The sequence below is a fragment of the Varanus komodoensis genome, unplaced genomic scaffold (assembly GCF_004798865.1).
Source record: "Varanus komodoensis strain SLA01 unplaced genomic scaffold, ASM479886v1 scaffold6_4, whole genome shotgun sequence".
Classification (NCBI taxonomy): domain Eukaryota; kingdom Metazoa; phylum Chordata; class Lepidosauria; order Squamata; family Varanidae; genus Varanus; species Varanus komodoensis.
The window spans coordinates 21,160,676-21,185,884 of NW_025336347.1; the positions used below are offsets into that span (position 1 = coordinate 21,160,676).

The 25,209-nt window shown below is 41.9% G+C and overlaps 1 protein-coding gene and 1 long non-coding RNA gene across 11 annotated transcripts in view; one reads left to right on the top strand and one right to left on the bottom strand.

Annotated features, from left to right (window-relative positions):
- Window positions 1-13,051, top strand: part of LOC123034437 — a 29,499-nt gene extending 16,448 nt beyond the window's left edge. The window contains exon 3 of the long non-coding RNA XR_006416753.1: window positions 12,253-13,051. This is a non-coding gene — a long non-coding RNA (uncharacterized LOC123034437). The remainder of the gene's footprint in view (window positions 1-12,252) is intronic.
- The window catches only part of MGAT1 (alpha-1,3-mannosyl-glycoprotein 2-beta-N-acetylglucosaminyltransferase), a 42,689-nt gene that overhangs the window by 12,199 nt on the left and 5,281 nt on the right, over window positions 1-25,209 (bottom strand). Inside the window, exons 1-2 of one of the 10 annotated variants that reach the window (XM_044451776.1) lie at window positions 24,002-24,526; window positions 22,754-22,839 (exon numbers count right to left, since the gene is read on the bottom strand). The exons of 5 other annotated variants lie outside the window; for them this stretch is intronic. The gene's annotated coding sequence lies outside the window, so the exon portion shown is untranslated. 4 more of the 10 variants (XM_044451771.1, XM_044451774.1, XM_044451777.1 and 1 more) reach the window with 4 other exon arrangements.

A 25,209-nucleotide genomic window follows, 5' to 3' on the forward strand; every position in this document is an offset into this window, starting at 1 on the left:
AACATTGTGGGATCCTAGAGAAAAATTAAATGAAATGTTTGCTCAGCAAGTTGTGTCAGCAAAAAAAAAACAAATTAAAATTGCAGTCCTACTCGTGCTTAAACAGAAAAAGGGCCTACCAGTCCCAGCATCCCCACTTACCCATGCTAGCTGGGGAATGCTGGATGTTTTAAGACTTTTTTCCTGTTTAAATATGCAAAGGACTGTGTCCTAAATGTTACTACCTTCTTGGAAGGAGACTTAAAATAAGAACAGCAAGCATCATAGTCCTATTATATAAAAGGTATATGGGCAATACTGTAAATACTGTGCAGAGTTCTAGTTGCCTCATCTCAAAAGGATACTTCTGAACTAGTAGAATTTTTTTAAAAAAATAGAGAGGGATTGGAGCACCAACTCTATGAAGAAATACTGAGATATTTGGAACTGCTTCAGTTTAGGAAAAAAAAGCACATGGAATGTGACAGGTTTATGAGTGGTTGAAATGTAACAGCTGGATTCTCATATGTACAACAGCAAGCGCAACAATCATCAATATTGCGTAGTGTTGGCCCACTGAGGACAGACAAAACTGTATCACATAAGATCTAATCTTAAGAAAAAATATGAGGATAATGGTTCCTGGTCATGCTGACTGTCTGCTGCCTCCAGGTTCAGGCTGGAAAAGACAAGCTGGAGGCTGCTACTGCCCTTGTGTCCTATTTATGGGCCTCTCATAAGTAGCTATTTGGCAGCTGTGGGGGGAAAAGGAATGCAGGACTAGGTAGGCCTCTGGTCTGATCCAGCAGTGCTCTTCTTATGTCTATATTCTTAAGATTTGGGGATGGCTAGTAATTTGTGATGGCTTTTAAAAGGATTAGACACATTCAGGAAAGAAAGATCTAATTGCTATTGACAATGGCAGCTCAACTCAGGAACTCCAGTCGTTTTCTGAACAACAGATGCCTGAGGCAAGCAGGAAGGCATGGCTGTAGCCAAGAATCAATGCCTTCTTAGGGAAGGATATAAAGTGGCCACCAGAATAGGAATGGGGAAAGACATACCCAGAAGGCTGATTCCAACCATGAGATTTGGACATTAGCTGAATTCTAGTCATCTGCTCTTTTCCTTTACTTTATCACAGCAGCTTAGCTCTCTGAACTGAAAACCTAATCAATACTGCTTAGTTACTTCCTGACATGTCATTATCTTCCTTCCTGCCTTCAGCTGAGAGAAAGACAAATCTACCCACTAGTGACTAGCTTTTGACACTACCATTCTGCCACAAATTGTTCTGTCTCTGCCTTCCTTGCAATTCAGAGATACAAAAATGGGAGAATTGGGGAAAAACAAGGCAGACTACCTAAAAGAGAAAGTCTTTATGTTTGAACATTTCAGGGCAAACTGCTGCTGTGTACTTTACAACTATGAACAAATCTACATTTCTTTATATGTTTCAATACTACTGAGAATGTAGATTATGCAAGACAGAACACACAGACAAGCAGGTCTGGGCAAAATCAGCCATAATGTCTAAATTCTGGTCTGCCTGGTATTACTTTATTCTTAAAACAGAAGAAACTAACTTTGGGTGACAGCCAGCTGCACAGCCTCTGGGTAACAAACAGTGGGAGTGATCTGCTACACCTTTTCTTTGGCCAGACTCTCCATAGGTATGCCCTGCTAACATATCTGTCCAAATGACTTTGCTTTCCTAAAATTTTCAGCTGAAATGGTTCCCAAGGTATAAATTGTCAGGAAGTAACTCCACACACTGTCTGTCCCATGACTAATAATGAAGCAATAAAAGCAGAAGTTAGGGTGCATGTTGTAACACTTACACGGACCAATAACACGTCATAACAACAACTACCAATTGCAGTATGATCTGTTCTCAAAAATGCATATAGAATTGCAGGGTTAGTATGCAAGACAAGCTCACTCATCTCACCAAACACAACGACCTGATTCACACAGTTTCTTGTTTTACCCCGAGTTCATCTGCCAGGCAACAGAATGAAAAGGTTTCCCTTTTCATTTCCTAGGTTATTAGTTACACTCCTTCACCCATTTCTTTCCTGTATCCTAACTGCCTTTGGGTACCAAATTACTGACATATAAAGAAGCTGGGCTTTGGTTTGTTTTTTGCCACCTCTCTTGCCCATTGCCTCTGTAGCCTGGTGAAAACAGCACACAAATAACCCTTGATTCTGGATTTGCATGCAACAATAACCCACAACTTAAACAGCCCACAGTTCACAACCCAACAACAAACCATGGGTTCTCCTTCTGGGTTATTCATACTTAACAACCCATTGTTAAGCCATAATTTCAGAATTTCCCATAATGACAACTCGTGTTTCAACAAACCATGGCTATTCATACTATTGCTTGTTGTTACGCATAAACAAGAACAAAGTTTCATCATCCACTGCATAATACATGCTGGTTTCAGACCAACATTACCTCCTGACACTCAAAGGTTGAATATGGATTGTCAGTGAATGATGGATGATTGCTGAAACATGTATTATGTTGACTGAATCCAGCTGTGCTAATAATCCATGGTTTAACCATGAACAACCCATGAAGAAAACCCATAGTTTGTTGTTGGGTTTGAACTGTGGGTCGTTTTTGGTTTATTAGCATGGCTGGATTCAGACAACGAATAACCCATGGTTCAAAAACAACCATACTATCATATTATCATACTATCTGAATCCAACCACAAAAAAGAGAAGTAGAAAAGATTTCACAGATTTGAGAAAATTTCAGCTAACCAGGAAGTTTCCATATGAGGTGAGATATTGTCCTGAGAATGTTTGGCCAAAACCAAACATTGGTTCCTCATAATTGGGCTGAGTAAGCCTCCCTCAGGGTTACCTCATGTATTAACTATTGCTCCTAACCAAAAGAAAACATTTCAAACACTTAACCAGATCTGGAGAGAATTAAAAATGCACAAGTCTTGAATCACTGTGACTTACAGGATTCATCCCCCACTGTCTTGGATTTTCAAGTTTCATGAATATCAGTGCATCAGGCTGGTTTTATGCCCAATGCTGAGCAATGTCCCCCCCCCCCCCCCGCCCACGTCATCCATACACAGACATAGCAGAATCCAGAATCCAGGAGCTATAGACCACAGCAAGCCCTACAGCCCCAATTACTCACCTGCATGACTGAAGCAGAACCAAGTCAATGAATGAAAATTCTTTCTGTACAGTAGGTGGCTTCCTTAGCACAGGACATTCAAATAAGATGGAATTCTCCTAGCTCTACCACTTTGCTGGACAAATATCATGAAATATTTGTTCTTAAGAAAAAACGCGGGCCTGTTTGACACAACACGTATTTAAAAGGAAGAGAGGCCTCCATTAAACTACCAAGAGCAGAGGTCAAGGCAGGCCTGACCAGCAAAAGCTGGGTCTATCCCTGGTCTAATAGCATACACTGCAACACCCCAAACATTCATCAAGCTGTCAGTGGAAAGCTTGTGGCCAAACTAGTTTGACTGCCCAAGGTTGAACTTCTGTTCTGGTTTAAAAAAGAAAGGTGGAAGGTCAACATATCCCCGACATTCTCAGCTTAGTGTGGCTACAGCTCTGCCCACACAAAGAAAATACTGGCCCCCAAAATGAATCTAAGAATACACAACAGTAAGTTTCTCGGACAAATTTCTATGAGTGGGGTTTTTTTTTTTTTTTTTTGGTTTTTTTTGGTACCGGAGGTCCCACATTCACAACTGAAAATTATTATTATTATTATTATTATTATTATTATTATTAGAACATTTCTATGCCGCCCCTTGCCGAAGCCTCGGGGCGGCTTACAACACAATACAATACAAAAATAACAATATAAAATTAAAATTAATAATATAAAATAAATAACACCAAGTATCAGCCCCAGTATTTGCTTCTGTAACCTTCTAGTGAAAAAAAAATCCCTTGATGAAAGTGGCTAATACTGAAGTGTTATTCTTTATATTAGACATACATACACCTCACTTTGGTGTAGCTAGATTTTAGCTCTAGGCATACTCAGAATTTGCAGACTAGAGTAATAAGAACAGCAACTATTCAGGGTTTGATGGTATTTGTGGCATTATACAATTCTTCTCCTATGAAGTAGAGTACTCTACCACAATCTGGATGCTAGCATTCCTCCCTTTAAATAGGAAGGACACACAGTAATTGCAATCCACCAACATGAGCCATAGCTAAATCTGTGCCTTTCCCAGTGGACAGGGATGGAGGGGAGGGGGTTGACTGTGAAAGTTAAATAACATCTATTTATCTTTCCAAATGCTTATGGCTGTAACTAAGGAGGTGTGTTCCCTCCTATGCAAACTGCAAAGTAACTGAGATGGATCCAAAGCGTCACTGAATAACATGCAGCTAGCCCAGGAAGGGGGGAAAGAATAGCTCGATAATAACACTTCAGAAGAGCAAAAAGCGCTCAGATCTGAATCATAAACTAAGTCCAACGATATCAGCACCTACTGCCAAAATGGCTCAAGTCTTCATTTCCTGTTAAAATTGGACATATGACTCTTGCAAAAAAAAAGTATCAGGTAAAGTTTCTTCACTGTCAGAGCAATACAACAGTGGAACCAGCTGCCTAGAGAGGTGGTGGGCTCTTCCAGACTAGAGTCATTCAAGGTGAAACTGGACAGCCATCTGAGTGGGATGGTGTAATGTGGTGTCCTGCAACAGCAGGGGGTTGGACCTGATGGCCTTCATGGCCCCTTCCAACTCTACTATTCTATGATTCTATGAAAGATCAAAGGCTATCTCAAGCAAATGAACTGATAAACAACAAAATTAACATATTTGACAAGAGGTATGTTTCAAACACAGCTGAAAGAAATTCTTTAGTCAAATTCTATATCCATCCGCCACTCTAAGTAGTGGCTCTGATAACCCATTGCCCTGTTTAAAGGAAGTAAATTCTGTTTTTACACTTTAGTGACGCTAAATATCATGTACAGGGCCTTTCAGCAAGTCAGTGCAGTTGCAAACTCATGATTATTGGTGCTTATATATATAGTACAATATGACAGAAACACCTTCTTTCACCCTGAGTGTTATACTCACAGCAACTGGGTACTGCGCTCGACTCCCTTGATTAGCCTGGGAGAACACTGGAGGCTGACTTATCCTGAGTCTGGTACTGTCAACACTAACTAGTTTTTCCTGCTCGAACTGGAGATTGAGGGAACCAAAGCTAGGACCTTCTGCATGCATTACTTCTACTAATGAATCCAACTTCTTTTAGAATTGAAGGTGACAGCTTTGATGATGAGATGATGATGACGAGATGAACAGCATTCAAGTTTATAAAATGCCAGAATAGAAGGGTAATGTAAAGTCACAAACAATACACACAGTTTTAACTCTGTAGTAAGTAGAAAATATCAGCAATCAATCACAGGACAAACAAGCAACACAGGATATCAGCACCACCATCTTTTGCCTTTGAACTTAGACCTAATTACAGCTTTATGCACAGTGTTCAACAGGCTCAGTAAGTCTATTAAGATAGCGCAGCCTACTCCATCCTGGCACTTCACAATTCCAACCCCAGCCAACATGGCCAATGGTCAAGAATTATGTGACTTGCAGTTCAAAAAATCTGAAGAGCAACAGGTTGAGGAAGGCTCAAAGTTGTGCCACCCCATGTGACAGCCAGACACTAAGAAAGTGTGTAAGTATTGTGAATGGCATCCTGTCTATACGCCACCACAACGGCTCCCACTAGAAGTAGGCGTGGAATATATAAGCCAGTTTCTACCCCTTTTAAATCTCTTGGATGGTAGAAAGCTGTGAAACAACAAAGGCAAGAAACATACAAAGCAATTCCTTTTCCTGAAAATTATACTAAACAAATTCCAAAACTGTAGTCCACCATCTAATTGCTTGTAGGGTATATACTCATACTGCAAGTGCTTTGGGATATTATATTAGATCAAGTACAGACACAAGAGCCAGTGTGGTGTAGCAGTTAAGAATGTGGGACTAGAAGTCAGGCAATCTGAATTCTAGTCCTCGCTTGGCCACGAAGCCAACTGAGTGACTTTGGGCCAGGCACAGACTCTCAGGCCAACCTACCTTGTAGGGTTGTTGTGGGAATATGGTTCAGAACAGCAGGAGGAGAATGGTGTAAGCTGCTTTGAGTTTGTATAAGAAAAAAGGAGGTTATCAATCTAATAAATAATTAAATAAGACAAGAGGCAGGGCTGCCATTTGTTTAAAAAAAAGTACATGCATGTATGTGACACAGCAGACATGAAGAACACTCCTAAGTCTGAAATTCTGTGATAAGATAAAATTTCACAAACACTACACAAATATATATCTACAGTTCGTGTGCAGTTTTTGATTACCAGACAGGAAGCATACATACCCATGCACACAGACATAATACATGGATACAGTCACTGTGCACCAAGTTCATTACATGTACACATGCACACACAGAACTACCAGTAAAAGAAATGAATCCATGCATTTTAAGTCACTCAAGGGCCTCACCACTTTATAAAGCTTGCTTGCAGAGTACTTAGGTTCCTCATACATACAAGGCCAAGGTTCTGGTGTTTAAGAAGTTCAGCTTGCATAACTGGCATTATTATCTTGCTGTTGCCACATGCATAGTGCCAGCATTTCTCTCTCAAGCTCTGAAAGCCAACACATACTTCTGCCTTCCTCAGGTTTATCAAGTCCAGCTTGGGATACAGCCCTGTGCTGTGACATGAAGAAGGCCAGCTAAAGAACACCCTGCTGCGACTACATTCTACCTTTACATCTCCTCTGTCCCGCTCTCAACAGCCAGATTTCAATGTTCTGAACTTGCCTTCCGTCTCTCTAGTAGGCTTAATCGCTTGAAAAATCTTTCTGTCAGTATCCAATTTCCAGCTGTGGCAGGGCGTAGTAAGATGCCGGCACTCTGTCAGATCTGTTTAGGGGTACAGACGGAGAAAACAGAGCAGCATGCTGCCCTGAACAAGTTTGAAGACTAAGTGCTGATTTCACTTCCCCCAGGGAAATCAGGAAACATGGCCCCTCCCTTGTAGGAGGAAAGAGGGCAGAGTGAAGACTGCCACAGGGCGGACCTTTGTATCAGGAAATGAGGGCTCCTCTCCCTTCCAACCTGAAGAGGGAAGCCTTAATGCCCATATGCCCAGAGCCACATGAAAGTGGGACAGACAGCAGGATGGATTTTTGAAAAACTAGCAAAAGTTCAGAGAGTCTAAAGATAATGGGACAGGATTCTGAAGCATACATTCTATTGTGTTTCCAGTGAGGCCACTGAAGCCGCTGCATCATTACGGAAAAGGTGAGGGCCAGATTCTGATCTCAGTTACTGTCATTTCCTTAGGCACAGCAATTCTACCGAAGTCAAAATATGGATCAGATCCTGGTCTCTGCTACGGAAACATACCAGGTTTCTGCATTTATGCCAACTTAACAGCCCTAATATGGCTCTCTCTTGGGAGTGGAGAGAGTTTGATATGAGTACCAGTCAAGAAGCTCACTCCAAGGGTAAAAAAGGGGTTGCTAAAATACTGAGAATCAGCTCTGGAAGAAAGAACAGCTTTCCCGGAGATGATTAGCTAACAAAGCAAGCAAAGTCCACAATGAGCTAATTTCTGCTGCCACTTTTCTCCACAGAGGCGTGTTAACCATTAACTATTCTGTTCTCAGCCAGCTGGTTGCCTGTTTCTGCTGCGTAGGTTAGAAGCAGAGCTAGCTTAGAAATAAACAGGATGCAGAAGAGGGAGGGCAGAACTGTGAGGAAATTGTGAGAAATATGCCACCTCCTGTGCATTAGAGGTAGAGACATCCCCCCAGATACACAGTCCTGTAACAGGCGAGAAATGAAGGTAGGAGGAGGAAGCAGTTGTATGATCTCAGGCAACTCACAAGCCTGAAGGAGAAAGGAAGAGAAGAAGCGAAGTGTCACCTGTGGTTAGGTCTGTGCTTTGATCTCCCTCACCAACACCATGAGGCTGTGAGAGAAGGAGAGAGACTGCTGAAGAGAAAGGCAACAGGGATACAGTGGCATGTGTCCTGGAGCTCTGCAACTGATAGATTTACATGCAGCTTCTAGGTTTACTTTCAATCCTCTGCAAAGGGCGGGGTGGAGTGGAGTGGGGTGGGGAGAGACAAGAGGAAAAAACCCACATCTGCTGCACTAGAAGAAACCAATGCAGTAAAGAAAACAGGATTCAAATTTGCATAGAAGACACAGGTTAAAATCTCTGCTTAGTCCCTTTGCAGTACCTTGTTCTCCAGTATGATGATGTTACACATTTTATGATGTTATTAAGACAACAAATCAGACCATAGTGCACTTAGAAGTACCACACATAACACCAACAATAGAAGCATTTATTGGATTATTTGGCTCAAGTTTGTTTCAAAAGATCAAGGCTGCAACTGAGCACAGGGTGAGCCAGACACAAAATCAGGACCAGATCATCCAATTCCATCCCCACCACAGCTGCCTGCTCCCTAATCGAAAACAGAACTCTATCCCTGGCTGCCTGGTCCTCTGCAAAATTAGGCAGAGGGGAGGGAAAAGAAGCAGAACAAACCTAACTACTCCAGAAGAAATGAATTTCTAGTGAACAGTTAGAAATATGGAAGGAAATAAATGACGACGTTCTAATCATAGCAAACAGAGTGTTTTAGGGTGGTTTCCTGTGCAGGCCCCAAATAGTCACAGACCCATTTAGCTGGAGCATAGTTCCTGTAGCATGGTGTCTGCTGTGGAAACGATTTCCACAATTCACAGCAGAAAGTGCTGGGAAGCTAGAATCTGCTCTCTCCAAAGACAATGCAAATACAGGCTTGGTACATGCAACACAAAGCAGCCATGGTGAATTGTCGCCATCTGACCCCAGCACATTTTCTGCAGGACAGCTTATTTTTCATGGCCAATCCACCTTGAGAACCCATGGCTTATTTTAGGGTTTCTGTTGTCTGCAATGGTTTGTGTGTCTTCAGAACCTGACAGGGTGATTTTATCGTGGGTTGCCAGGAACAGCTACAGAGCCAATTGGCAAGAATGGCAAAGCCATTGCTGAACGCTTTCCTGGTTACACGAGTGACTGTCCTACAATGCTGAAGTGGCACTTTGGAAGGACCGACTGGGGTTCCAATGTTTGCTTAATTTTACTGTTGGTTTTTCACAGGTGTACAGCTCTCTGACATGCCTAGGCTAGCCTGGTTAATCGCCTTGTCTGTTGCAGTGGTCAGAGGAAGGACAAGGCTGCATACAGGCCAATGTGCATGCATATGACAGGGCCCAAAAGTCCAGCTCCAACCTGAAAAACAACTGGAAAAACACAGCAACCAATTATAAACCAAAATGAGAGTAGAGATATCTTTCCAACAGCAATGTTGAATTGACACTTTTTAGTGCCATCTTTTCAACACTCTCACATTTCTCCAGCTACCCCAGAAAGGAGAGATGCAACCCCTCCCCCTTTTCTTGGCTATTTTTTTGGAGCATTCACTGATGGGTCCCTGGCAGTTTTAAAAAGCTTCAGGAATATACACAAATGTAATGCCCGGGGGGTAAATGGAGGGGAAATTTGTGCACCTATAACAACAGCATAGTTAATGCAAGTTCATGAATTTCCCCTCCATTTACTTCCCAGGTATCACATTTATGCAAAGTTCTCCCCAATTCACTTTGTATCCATTAAATTTATGTATGTTTCTGCTTTTTTAAGCTGACAGGGAACCTCAGTTCCACAGCACTAAGTGCTTCGTAAAGATCAAGCTGCATAGTATCTTCCCTTTCTGGCGCAGGTAGTTAGTTGGAAAAGTGCTAAAAAGATGGACAGTGAGAATGTAATTTCCAAACTAAAAAACCTGAGGGGATTATATTGCTAAGGGGGAGATATACCCAGACAAAAACCTTTTGATGCACTTTCTGTTGCTTTCCCTCCTGCTCTTACTGGTGCTTTTTGATACTAGGCACTTAAGCCCTGGCAAATTAGTCTGTATGCAAGTCCTATCTTTAATAACTGAAACGGACAAAGCAATTGATCAGGCAAGACTATACATACAGGACAGTCATAGTCTAGCAAATACAGCAGAATGAGAAGGGCTGGAAATTTCACCAGTCATGTAACAAATAACTGTTTTTGAGCCTGAAGATGTATTCTGTTATCCTTGTGCAGTGCTAGTTCTTAAGATTTTGGGAAGAGAAACTGGCAAGCAACAGACTGAGAGCTCAGTTTGGCCCACTGTGGCTTTCCAGAAGGCTTCCAATATAGATGCCCCCCCAAATTAAGCAACTCAGTCATTTTCTTCCCTGAGACACTCAAAGTATTTTCCCGCTGCTCTCCCTTTTCCCAAGGTCTGCCTGTACGAACAGCAAGAGAGGCTTTGGCAGCTTTCTCATCCACCTCATTTACTCCCGTTTCTTTATGTTTTGGCTCATGTAGGGGAATGTGCAGCTGTGATACAATGTAAGGGAAAAACTCTTCCAAAGTCTACACTGCACATTGAAGAGAGTATTAAAGAGCCATTGGCCATACATTGTCTTGTAGTAATCTGGCAGATAGAGCCAAAACAGCTTTTCCTTCAACCCTTGCTTCAGTCCAAAATGTTAGGACGCTAAACGAGGCTTTAGTATTTTTCAAGTACTCTCCCCTGCAGTTCATTAGGCAAGATTCCTTTATTCTGTCCACAGTTTTAGAGGACAAGGATTTCTGATTGGCAAAGAGAAGACACTGGTAATGGGGAACGAGCATCAAGACATAAAAGGTGGCTCCACATTCAGATCAGCACCCAAGTTTAAAACTTACAAATCAGAGTGCCTGTGCACTGTAAATACAGAAGTTGTTACTGGCATTGTAAACTCCAGTGTGACAATGTACTAGGATAAAGTTGATCCCAGGTTTACCTCTCCGTTTCACTTGGCCAAATACAAATCAAGCCTTCAAGAGAACAGTCTTCTGGACAGGATGAATGCTACTACCTGGAGACCAATGTGCAGCTTGCACAGAGTTAGGCAGGCAGCAGTGAAGTCAACCTTGTTCACAGGTGTACAAAAACATGCCTTCCCTTGAGACTCCAGGATCAGGATGTTCTTGCCCAGCTGCTTTCCTCCCAAAGCCAAACTCCCTTCCCCTGACTGTCAGCAGCCAGAACTAGGAGGATTATAAAATCTATTTTGTATTTAAAGTGGAAAATGAAGGCTGGAAACACTCCTGTCTAAACAGGATTGCATAGGGAAGAATGGAGAGAAAATAAGTAAGTCTAGAGGGAGTATTTCTAATGTTTTGCAAAGTGGTTTGGTTTGCTCACTGAGTGGAATGAAATGATACAGCGCTTTCTCATCAAGAAGAAATAGGCCTAAGGTGGAAAGAAGACAATGGTTTCATATCTTGTGCAATCAGGGCTAAGAAATGCTGCCATGGAAAGAGAAAGAAAGCTATGTGGGCAGTGATACCTTGATGGAAGACCCAAGGAAGGAAACTTTGGTTTTTAAACCTACCTGCACAGTTTTGAAACTTTTAAGTATGGCACGAAAACTGGGTTAAGTGGAAAATATGCAAATATGATTCTCAAACAGTTAAAGCTTGTGACAGGTGCTGGACATGGTGACCGTTATATGGAATATACATAGCCCTTAAGCATATTTTGTCTTTTAAAGAAAGTGCCAAGTCCTACCAAGCTTAAGGTTGAAAAGGGTGGGATGAGAAATTTGAAGGCCACAAGAAATTAAGCCTCTTTCCCTCTTCCACACTATCTGCCAATAAAGCCCTTCTGTTGTTCATATAGGGCAAAAGGGGCATTCTATGGAAAAGAATGAACTGATACAGGACTGACATAAAACATGACAACATTTAAAAAGGAGAATATTTGTCTTCCAGAATACTTTGGCTAACCTGATGAATGTTCATCCTTCAGAAAAAAAAACCCTTCCAAGGGAATCAGAATTTATTTATTAATTTGTTTAAAAATGGATGATTCTCTCCCTCAGTGCAGATGTTATACTAGCAAAATACTGTTATTATGAAGAGTCACTGATCTGAGCCTTACATAGAAATTTAACATACTGTAACTCTTGCATTTCATGGACCTTTCACACATTTATTATTTTCTTCTTCATACCCATTCACACACCAGCAAACTGAGAAAATGTTTCATGCATTGATAAAGAGTGTTCTAGCCCATTAAAGCTTATGTCACGATAAAACGTCTAATCTTTAAGATTTCATAAGATTCTTTATTGTGTCTCTTGTAGGTATTGCTGATTTTAACGCAGCACAAGATGACAACTCAAGATTGGGAAAGCAGAGAGGGAATAAAGAATGCAGGCTCTCTCAAGACATGGATGGATTTTTAAAAGTGGTGGCTACTTAGTTCCAGTACATGCAGCACCTCTGAGAACAAGGACTTAGCTTTTAATTATGAAGGGGACTTGTAGCGAGTCAAATCATTGGCACTTCTAGATCAATACTATCTGCACTCACTAAGAGTTTGTTAGGAGTTAAACAGGAATCTTTCCCAGCCTAATTTGGAAATGTTAGAATTTGACTCTGGGTTCTTTTGTATGCAAAGGATGTGGTCTTCTACTCAGCTAAAGTTCCAGGAAGATCTGCAACTATCACTAACACTTTTGTAAACTTAATTATTGGTTTCTGTAATGTGTTTTGTAAGACTGCCTTTGAACATTCTTTAGAAGCTTTTGCTATTGCAAAAGTTTGCCCTTACAGATGGCTGCTGACAGCTTATCAGTCCAGTATTATCTGGGCCCAGTTTAAGGTGGCAGGCATCTTAAAAACCCCTTATGTGTAGCTGAAGGAGTGGATTATATTATCATAGAATCACAGAATCATAGAATAGTACAATTGGAAGGGGCCAGAAGCCCTTTGGGTTCAACCCCCTGCTATGGCAGGACACTAACTTACACCATTCCATTCAGATGATTGTCCAAATGCTTTCTGAGTATCTCTAGTAAGGGAGAACCCACAACTTCCCCAGGTACTAGGTTGCATTGTCATACTGCTCTGACAGTGAGGAAGTTTTTCCTGGTGTCTAGTCTAAATCTGGACTCTTTTAATGTAAATCCATTATTCCATGTTCTGCACTCCGGGAATGGATGAGAAGAAATCTAGTCCTTCTTCTTTGTGACAGCCTTTCAAGTACCCGTAGGGTACTATATCAATCCTCAGTCTTCTCTTCTTGAAGGTGAATATGTCTACTTCTCTCAACTTTTCCTCACAGGGCTTTGCTTCCAGTCCCCGAATCATCCTTTCTGCATTTTAAAAAAACTTAGGTGCCCAGAATTGGACACAGTACTCTAGATGAAGTTTGACTAGTGCTGAGTAGAGGGCAACTAGGACTTCATGCTTCTGTTAGTGCAGTCCAAAATAGCATTTCCCCTTTTTGCAGCTGCATCACGTTGTTGGCTCATATTTAGCTTGTGATCTACAACCCCACGATTCTTCTCAGTTGCAGTAGTGTTGTGTCAAATATTCCCCATCTTGTAGCAGTGTATTTGGTTTTTTGTTCCTAAGTGGAGGACTTGTCACCTATGCCCAGTTTGGGAATGTGCCATTGATGAGCACTCTTTGAGCCCGATTTTGCAGCCAATAGTGGATCCACCTTATAGTTGCATGATCTAGCTCACATTTTGCCAGTCTGGTAATCAGGATGTCACGGAGCACTTTGTCAAAGTCTGCTAAAGTCTAGATAATGTACACAGCATTCCCACTGTCCATTTGGGAGGTTACCACATCAAAAAACGAAATTAGATCAGTCTGACAGAATTTGTTCTTGAGAAATCCATGTTGGCTTCTAGTAATTACTGCATTGTCTTTGAGGTGTTTGCAGACTGTTTTATAATTTGCTCTAGAATTTTTCCAGGGCTGATGTCAGACTAACTGGTCTATAGTTCCCAGGTTCATCTTTTGGGGCAACATTAGCCCTTCTCCAGTTCTCTGGCATGTCTCCTGTCTTCCTTAAATTTTCAGAGACAATACCTTATTTATTTATTTATTTTTTAAAAACATTTCTATGCCTCCCCATCGCAATAAGCCTTGGGGCGGCTCACAACATCAAAAAAAAAAAAAAAATAACCATACATTAAAACCCCAATACAATAAAACCCCAGTGCCATAAAACCTCAGTGCATTCTTGGCTAAAAAAAAAAAAAAACCTAGTTAAATAAATAAATTGACAATTAAAATAAGTTTTAAATAAAAAGGTCTTAGCCTGGCACTGAAAAACAAATAATGATGGCGCCAGGCAGACCTCTCTGGGGAGCGCATTCCATAAATGGAGCGCATTCCATAAATGGGTCGCCACCGCCGAGAAAGCCCTCCTCTGGGTACTCACCCTCCTGATGTCATTCACAGATGGTTCCCAGAGAAGGGTATCTGCTGCTGACCTCAAGGGGCAGGAGGGCATATATGGGAGCAAGTGTTCCTTTAAGTATCCAGGTCCCAAGCTGTTTAGGGCTTTATAGGTCATAACCAACACCTTGAATCGGGCCCGGACTTCAATCGGAAGCCAGTGGAGCTGATGGAGAACTGGGGTTATATGAGAACAATGCCCAGTCCCCGTCAGCAACCTGGCAGCTCTATTCTGCACCAATTGAAGTATCCGGACCGTCTTCAAAGGTAGCCCCATGTAGAACGTGTTACAGAAATCTAATCGGGAAGTTACCAGCGTGTGTGTCACTGTCACCAGGCAGTCATTCTCTAGGAAGGGACGCAGCTGATGGATCAGCTGAAGCTGAAGGAAGGCGCTCCTCGCCACCGCCGTCACCGGGGCTTCCAGAGACAGCTCCGGGTCGAGGAGCACTCCTAAGCTGCGAACCCTGTCCCTCAGAGGGAATGCAACCCCATTTAGGACAAGGCCCAAGTCCCCCATCCCAAGGTCCGAGCCGCCCACCAACAGGACCTCCGTCTTGTCTGGACTGAGCTTCAGTTTATTGGCCCTCATCCAGCCCATTACCTCAACCAGGCACCAGTTCAGCACAGCCACTGCCTCACCTGGATTGGTAGAAAACGAGAGGTAGAGCTGGATATCATCAGCGTACTGATGATTCCGCAGCCCACACCTCCTGATGACCTCTCCCAGCGGTTTCATGTAGATGTTAAAAAGCAAAGGGGACAAAATGGACCCCTGCGGAACTCCATGGCATAGCTGCCATGGCGCAGAGCCATAGTCCCCCAGCACCACTTTCTGAAATTGGCCATTGAGGTAGGAGCGGAACCACCGCTATGCGGTGCCTGCAACTCCCAATCCCGCCAGCCTATTCAGAAGGATACCATGGTCGATGGTATCGAAAGCCGCTGAGAGGTCCAGGAGCACTAACAGGGACGCACTCCCCCTGACTCTCTCCCTGCACAGGTCATCGTGCAGGGCAACCAAGGCAGATTCAGTGCCATACCCGGGTCTGAAGCCGGACTGAAATGGGTCCAGATAATCAGTTTCATCCAAGAGTGCTTGGAGTTGTCCTGCCACCATCCGCTCTAGTACCTTGCCCAGGAACGGGATGCTGGCCACCGGTCTATAATTGGCGGCCACCTCTGGATCCAGGGATGCCTTCTTTAGGACTGGCCGGACTACCGCCTCCTTTAAAGGGGCAGGAACCTGGCCATCTCTTAAAGAGGCCTTGACCACCTCCAGGATCCAGGTCCCAATCCCATCCTTGGCTTTCTTAAGTAGCCAAGCTGGGCATGGGTCTAGTAAGCAAGTGGTAGGACGTACTTGTCCAAGCACCTTGTCCACATCATCAGGCCACAACAACTGAAATTCATCCATTAATTGTGGACTCAACAGCGTCAATGGCAACTCCCCAGTGAAATCTGATTCAATAGCAGAGTCAAGCTCATGGCGAATCTGAGTGATTTTCTCCCTAAAATGCTTGGCAAAGTCATCAGAGCGGGCCTTCGAGGGTGGCATCAGATCTCTCTTTGGGCCCGGATGTAACAGCCTCTGCACCACCCGAAAGAGCTCTGCTGGACAGCATTGTGAGGAGGCAATGGAAATGGAGAAGAATTTCTTCTTCGCCATCCTCACCGCCACAGCATAGGCCCGATAATGGGCTCTCAAGTGTGTTCAATCAGAATCATCCCGTGATCTCCTCCACCTACGCTCTAGACATCTCCCAACCTGCTTCATCGCCCATAATTCAGATGTATACCAAGGAGATGAACGGGCTCTGCCAGGTGGGAGAGGACGCTTGGGAGCGATCGTGTCTATAGCCCTGGTCATCTCCTCATTCCACAGTTCAACCAGGGCATCAACAGGATCACCAGACCTGTCAACCGGAAAATCCCCCAGAGCTTCCAGGAATCCATCAGGATCCATCTGGCTCCGGGGGAGGACCAATACAATCGGGTCCGCACACTTGCAGAGGGAAAGGCCGCTCTCGAGCTCAATCCTTATGAGGAAATGATCTGACCATGACAAGGGTGTCAAACTTAAATTCCTCACCTTCAGATCACCCTCTTCCTGCCCCGTCGAAAAAACCAGGTCCAGAGTGTGTCCACGTTCATGGGTTGGGCCTATGATGTGTTGAGACAGCCCCATGGCCGTCATGGAGGCCATGAAGTCCTGAGCCGCCCCGGTTAGAACCGTCTCGGCATGGAAGTTGAAGTCCCCCAGGACCAACATCCTGGGAGTCTTCAGCACCAGGTCCGAGACGATCTCCGTCAGCTCAAGTAGGGAGTCTGTTGGGCAGAAGGTACACCAACACGGTACACTTATAATTCCTTTACTCATAAAAATCTACAGGAAAGGCTCTTTCCAAATACCATCTGTCCATCAAACAAAACCCTTCTGTGAAAAATATGGGGCACTCTAAGAGGCATACTTCAACTGTAAAAATGCTCTTCCCTCAGAAAGCTCACCAACACCCAACTCTAGAGAAGAGTTTGCAGCCCAGTTATGCCATATTTTCTAATACTGGTACTTTCCTTCCAAAGAAGGCAAAATGAAATTCTTAAAATTAATGATATACATCAGAGGCAGAAATCTCTTCCTATTATTCTAAGAAAATCTGAGTGATAGTGTCCTTTTACCATCCATTGTCTTGCTTCATAGCCTATCTTTTATCCTCTAAAAGGACTGGTGACAGATACTTTCCCTATATATAAAGGGCATCTGCCCTGCCTCCAGCCTATTTGTATAACAGCAAGAGAGAGGGCTACAGACAGGGTGCAGAAGGTTAAAGAGAGCTGGAAGGACGTTCTGAAGTTTTTCTTTCCACTTTCAAGTAACCATAGCTAGGTATATCACCCAGGGTGAGCAAGTTGTGGTTACTCTTAACTGTGGCTGGCTTCTTGGAAAATAACTTTAAAGAGTGATTTATGGATATGACTTCTTTAAAAGTACACATGATTAACACTAACCACCCTTTGCCAGGGTTGTATGACACAACAAGCTAATCAAAAGCAGTCTCTGAAATCCTCTCCCAAGCTACACAAGTTGAAGGCTAAGCTCTTTCATGCTCCACTAAACCATAGTTTGCATTATATCTTAATGCACCCTATTATATGCTAATAAGGCATGTAAAATATCTGCTATTTGGTAACTCATGCTAAGTTTCTGTTTGAGCTTGCCCTAATACTGAGCTGGCTTTCTGCTATCTTTTAAGGATCTACATCTTTTAACAGAATCAAACTGTGATGTGTGTCTTGTATGGATGGAGAATTTTGTGAGCATCAAGCGGTACAGAAACAGTGTTTCCTGTGCCAGATGACTATGGGCAGTTTGCCTATTTCAGCTGCAAGTAAATTACTACAATCTGCATACTATTTTCTTCAGTCTGAAAGCTACCAAATTAATGTTCAGTTAATGCTAAGTCGGGAATTGATTACTTTTATCAGTCTGTGTAAGAGTTGTTCAAGTGTTTTATGTTTTTCACAAATGAGGTAACTATTTTAAAACAAACACTTGTCTGAACAGGTATCTGTCCATGTCTTCAGTGTTTTCTCCTAAGATGGTGATGCTCAATTTGCAGGCTGCATTTGCTTCTTTCTGTACTTTGTTCCACCTATATCCAGCAGCTGCCTCTCTCGCACATACACCAACTGCAGGAGATATTTGAAGATGAACAGATGCATGCACAAAGGACACTCATCAAAAAGTGGTAGGAACATCATGCCTGTTGCAAGGAGAGAACTGGCAGCAGCCTACCACTGTGACAGGGAAAGAAAAAAAAGATCAAACTGCAAATATAGGGCAGGGATTGTAAAAGCACCTGCTTTTTTCTTTTTCAAAAGGCAGAGATAAAGCTGTTCAACATGTTGAGTCATTTAAAGATTGAAATCTAAAGAGATAAATTTGGCATTTTATTCAGCTTGAGAATCTGAGCCCTTAAGAAACCACCAAATTGCCTTTCTTACCCTAGCACTAAAAACTTAGGTGTGAAATTCTTGATACACCTTTTTTTAGAAACTGAAGTCTGGGTTTTACTCAATATAGGCCACCCAATTATACATTTTCAGAGTTTTTCTTTACAGCTTCAGAAATGGGAACATTTAAAAAAAAAACATCAAAGCAAAGTATTTCAGATTCTGCTTGAGATCACCTACCAACATTTCTCCACAGCAGCACCTATGGAGTGTTCTAAGCCACCCAACAATACAACAGGGCTTTGTGATCACACAATGACATACTACATTTTCCATGTGATTATTAGAAGACAAGTTTTTCACTAAAGCCATGAAATCCTGAAATACATTTGGAACAAAAGCTTATACCATCAAGATTCTGTCTCACCTATCTGAGTCTAGCCTGCTTGAGTCCCAAACAACTGACAGATCAATTGTTAACTGCCAGCTTTTTTTAATGGTATCTAAATATTCCATGTACAGAAAATGTTTGCAGCAAGTGTGGCATTGATTTTTATGGCATTATGGTGCTCTCCGATAAGAGTGGCAAGAAGGAAGGTCTCCATAATGCTTAACACTGCAGCAGTCAACACTACACACATTCCCCTTCCTTTATGATCTCCTACAACCTGCCTTACAATTCTTTCTCCAGAGCATCTGCCCTCTTCCAACTAAACTGTATGCCCCAACTTCTCTTACTGACATTTCCGAACAGAGACAAGGACAAAGGACTCAGGAACAAGACAGAAAACAAACACACAAGCGGTCAGAGACAAATACTGGGCTACTAACTACACAGAATTTTATTTGCTTGGCCAATTGCCATTATCAAATGCAAAGTCAGAAAGACCCAGTTAATCAGCTTGCATTATTATTGTACAATATTATAAGCATGCACTGAGGCATTATATTGAAGCAGTAGCTGCATTTGTAGTATAGTATACATACTTAGTGAAAATTTTACGCTGCAATTGCAAAAGCATGAAGTTGTACTCCTATACACTTCTGCTTCTCGAAGAGACAGACAGAGCTTGTGCCACTTTGCATGGTATATTTGGAGACCGCAAATGAATGAATCTCCCAGATGTGCAGCAAGTGCAGCACAGAGGCCAAATTTCTCTTCCTCGGTTGAGCAGCCATCTCATCCCAGTCCAGTAATACAGTTTTTCCATAAAATCTTGAATTAGATTTCCCAGTGCAAATTGTGTTCTTTTCATTGGCTCATTTTCACTGGAATAATTTCAGAATGCATCAGTAAATTTTCGGGTGACTTATAGCAGGGGTAGAAAACTTGTAGGCTGAAATATCTGAAGGGCCACAAATTCCATCAGCCCCAAGCAACATAGCTAATAGTTAGGGATGGCAGGAATTGTAGGCCAAAACAAGTTGCCCACCTTTGCCCTAGAGTAATCTAATGTAGCATGTTTTCTTGTATTTAGCAAACAGAATTTTGAAAGTAGCCCTTTTTTGTCCCAATACACCACAAGTATTTGACCTAAAATGTTTCAGCAAGAAAATTAAAGGATAAATTAAATTAAATTCAAAACACTTAGAATGCAATCCAATGAAACTGCCTGTAATCCTCCAAACTTGATGTGAACTACCAGAGAGCTTTAGCTCTAGATGGTTTGGGAAAGAGAAATCTTATGCACAGTGGAGAGAGTACAGAGGCAAAGGCCACCTTCATGCTCTTACCACCACACAAAACACTCAGCTAATTTTGAATAAGTGTGGCACCTTGCAGAGCAAGGACCCTGGCTGAGGCTCTACCAGGATACTGCATGCACTGGCAGAACTTGTCCCCTTCCCTCCCCACTCCCAAAAGCCCAATCGTGAGGATGCTCTTGCAGTCCCAGAGCCACAGTCAGCATGTGCTTTCCATGCTGGCTGCAAGGGCAGAGGAGAGCTTTCCAAGTTCAGAGTCCAAGGACAGAGCTAGACTCTGAATTACCATGCGGTCATCTAGACCAGCAGTTTCCAACCACAGGTCTGTAGACTGGCGTCAGTTCATGGGAGATTTCCTGCTGGTCCTGGGGGGCGAGGCGCATTTCACTAGCCACAGGCCAGTGCGAGGACTGGCTGTGTTCCACCACCTCTTTCTCAGTTGGCATCACGTTCACAGAGGGTGCACCGCTGCTGCCAGGAAAGCCAAGGAGGAGAGAGACGGCTCAGTGGGAGCTGACTGGGAGCCATAGTGTGCTGGTTTTGGTATTTTGCCCATTTGTTGACTTTTTTTTGTTTTTGTTTTTGGCTCAGTTTCTGGTTGTTTTGGAGAATTTTCATTTTTATGGTATTGTATTTGGAAACTAATACACAGAATACAGTATGGTGCCTTTTTTCTGCTTCAGTGGTCCCTGAGGTAGTTTTCCTGTTTTGCTGGCCCCCACCTGTGGAAAGGTTGAAAACCACTGATCTAGACAATCTAATGATCATATGATTGTGCTGCTCATGTGCTTTTAATGTTTTAGTACACATTTTTTAAAAGTGGAATAGTTGTAAACCTAAATACAATAACATCCACTTCCCTTATATTTTACTTATTTCTATACCACCCAATAACCAAAGTTATAACTGATCAGTTTATAAAGGTTCCTCAAACAGGACCATAATACAATAGAACCACCATTTAAAATTTTATTTCTGTTACGGGAAGGCCATACCAAACTTAGATATATTTTGAATACAGGCCCACCATACTGAAATATTGCCAATTCCTATATTAATCTATCCCATAGTACAAAGTTTGCTAGGTGAAAATAACTAGATATTTTACTATCACAAGTGACAAGACTGATGACTAGTTTGTCTCAACAATATTGTGATGTCACAAAATTATAACCCTATTCATGATGCAAGCCTATGCATTTTTATTCTGAAGGAAGTTCCTTGTAGCTCTGTGGAAGGTACCTGTGTATGACTATTGTCCAGCCTTATTGTTTACATTTAAGGAAAAAAGCAAAGGTACTGAAACCTTTGACACTAATTCTAGCAGTTCAAAGAAATGTATATGTGATTTGGATAATCACTGAAGTGTTTTAACAGAGTTCACCTCTTCTGCTAAAGTTGCTGAAGCACCTTCAGTTTCACTGTCCCTACTTACTAGCTCCATTTCACTCTGACGTATACATATATTTCAGTGACCTAGGTATATTCTCTTACAAACCTGCTAAGGATAATCACCTTTTCAGCATCAAATATAGACTTTGAAACTGCTAACCTTGCCTAATCCTGTATTTTCAAATGGCATACATTCACTTTTTATTAAGGAGTTTATAAAATGGAAAATTTTCCTTGAGGGGAACAGTACTGGCAATTTTCCCAGAAAAACTTCCACCCCATATTTGATAACATTTACAAGGCTATTGTCATCATAGGCAGAGAGAAACAACATCAGACTGCACAATATCCAGGCAGGTGAGGAAGGATTACTTTGACATAGGAAATACCTTTTTAGCATGCCCTCAACCGGAAGGAAGGAAGGAAGGAAGGAAGGAAGGAAGGAAGGAAGGAAGGGGAGGGGGAGGGAAAGGACCACACATTCCCATGTGAATGGTGAAGTGGGGAGAAAGGGAAGTTTGCTCACCCCATGCTTTCTGCCCTCTCAAAAAAAGATAGCATAAATCACAAACAGTCAGGAGTCAGAACTATCACCATCAACTGCATTTCTGATGAGCAGGGACCTTCATATTCATTTTTATTCCACTCTTCATCTAGGAGTTCTGAGGAACATACAGTTCTCTCCACCCAAATGCTCCCAACAACCCTATGAGATAACTCCTAAAGGTTGGGAGCTGATGGCTGGCCTAAGCCTAAATGTATGCAGTACATTTTTGAATGAACAAAACTTTGAAGCTAGATTTCTTTGATCAGCATATAACACAGCCATTATTCCATGCTGCTCTGGCAAGTTACTCTGTAAGAGATATGTGCAGGACTGAAGTCTACTGGCTTCTAGGAACCATTACTCCTTGCAGTTAACATAGTGTTGATATATTTAATATGTCTTTTAAAGTGTATGATCAACTTTAAACTTTTTTGACCATCAGTCCACATGTCAAACGTAAGTCTCAACATAACCAGCTAAGGTTACCAGATGTGCAGATCAAAGCAATCACTGTCAGGGAACAGCTATCTATACATGGCAATATATCCTTGGAAGGGCACATTGGAAGTGGCATGCTTTTCAAGAATACTTATAGCAGAAGAAACACCTCAACAATTTAGAAAACGGAGCATTGAGTTTGAAAATATTTGCCAAATGTAGATGCTGCATATAACAAACAATCTGAGGTATTATACTCATTATCTATTTCTACCCTATTAGATTCCATTAATCAAGTTATTTAGACTGCTTATTTGAATATGTCTTTGGGAATAAGCATCATTAGCTAATACCTTATGACACATAGATTCTCTAATCAGCTTCAGTTCAGACTCTGATCAGTTAATTGAACAGCCAGTATTGATCAACTGCATAAGAGCTGGAACAGATGAAGAGGAAAAGATCAGCAGCATAAACAATCATTTTTAATTTTGAACAATCATGCCCAAAAACAGAAACACTGCTGTTCTGTCTAGTAGCACATGCCAACATTTCCAAACATAAATCAGCTATCAAATTAGATACTCTAATCCAAGTAAAAAGGAAGCCAAGAAAAGACTATTGGTCATAATTCAAACCCTTGGAATTGAACATAAAGGCAGACCTATTTCAAAAATTCTGCATGAATGCCAAAATTATTCAGTGGAGTGAAGAGTTTTCCAATGAATTTTGTTAAAGGCTTTTTCAGCATCCAAAGACAGAATGGCAGCCTGATCTCTTCTATCAGTGTTTAAAGCTATCAACTCAACAATCAGGAGATGCAAAAGGCAGTGGGAGTTACCATGTCCCCTTTGTGGAAAAAGCTGGAGATTCTATGAAAAGGTAAAGAGTAATGAAAAATGACAATTCAACACTTAAAATTGAAAGAACTACATTGCCAGCTGGGAGATATTGTCCTCAGACCTTTCAGTGCACCTACCTTTGCCTTTTCCCCTGGATTTTTTGGCACTTTTCAATTGTAAATTTGACAATTAGCCTCTGGCAACTGTGAGAAAATTACTTTATACACAATCTCATCCTATCAATTCCCATGTATGTTACCTACTCCACTTCTTAAGCAGCTGAAATATATAAGGAACGTGACCAGAGAAGATCATTTATTGGAAAACAATAAGAGCACACTTGTGAAAGACTGACAAAAATTATAAACACAGCAGTGCAACATTCAGGAGCCAAAATAGACAGACAGACAGACTTCAACTTAAAGTTCCAAATTTTTAAAAGACAGTGGTAAATGAAAATGGGTAGAGATTAGAGAGGGGAGACAAGACAGGTTCTCTGGCAAAGGACACTCGATACTTACTGGAGAACTGAGGAGAAAAAGAAAGGGAGAAGAGCCCATACTGTACTGAATTGTCCTTGGGTATAATAACACTGCCTAGCTTATTTGCAGGATGCCTTAGCATGTTGTGGAAACATGGCCTGAGTGCTTGATAGCCACCAGCTTAGCTTTAAAAAAATATGGAGGAAAAGTTATACCAATGGCTATTAACCATAAAAAGCTAACTTCTGGCCAGTCACACATTCTCAATCCAACCTACCTCACAGGGTTGTTGTCGTAGGGATAAGATAAAGAGAATAATAATGGAAGTTGCTCTGAGTTCTTTAAAAAAGAAAAAAGAGGGATATAAGTAAAAGAAATAGAGGTAATACAGCTCCAAATACCAGCTGATCAGTGGCAAATCATGAACACTGTTCCTTTAATACCCTGCTTGTGGCTTCAAAGAGATATCTGGCTGACCTTTGTTGGAAACACAATGCTGGTTGTGATGGACCATAGGTTATTCCAGCAAGGCAACCATGATGGTCTCATTAATGGTTCACAAGCTTCTATCTCTGTTTTCCTAGACTGTACAAGGAAGGCTTTATCGCAACTTCTTCCTAGGACTACAAGGAATCTTTGGAGTATATTTCAGACAGAAATGCACGCATTGTTAAATCTGTTCAGCTTGTCTTCCATGGATTGTCAGGCATCTTTCATTCTATCATTTGCTCATTCACCAGAATTGAGGGGGGGGGGGTTTCCCACCAGAATTTTGTTCTACTTACATTAATCTCTATTTGCATTACAGGACTTATACAGTATGCTAACCTGTATTAATCAGTGCCAGTTCCTCCCAAAAGTGGATGGCAGATCTAGAAGTCTCCATGGTGCAGGTAAAGTCAACTGGAGATTCTACGGGTCTGTTTTACCAGACTCCAGACGCATCTGAATCCATTGCTGGTTTCTTCAGCATTCCTAATTATAAAGAATGCACACTCACCTCTATGATGCCTCACCCTGGGAAAGTGAGAGGTCTAATGCTGGAATTATCAGCCCACTGCCACTGTTTTTATTACACTGTACCCTCAAGGATGTGATGGTGCTAATGTTACTACTGTATGAACTGCCAGTTCCAGTTCCTGTGGCTATTTATGTCAACTGAGCTACCCTGAAATTGTAACAATATTTCTGCTATCTTACAAAGTAACAGGTCAAGTTCTTTTGAACCAAGTGAAATAATCAAATTAGCCCACACTGAGATACCTCAGCTTGTTTTCCCTCAGCTTCCAGCCCAACTCCTCTTCCAGCTTCCATCGAGCATAACTACCTCCTTCTCTTCCTACTGCTGCCAAAATCTTCTCAGAACCCCAGGCCCAATCTCAGCCCAGGAATAAACTCAACTACCATAAAGTACAACTAACTGCAGCAATAATTATTACATGGCTTTTAATAAATCAGCTGCCCATTTTGCCACAACCAGAAGTG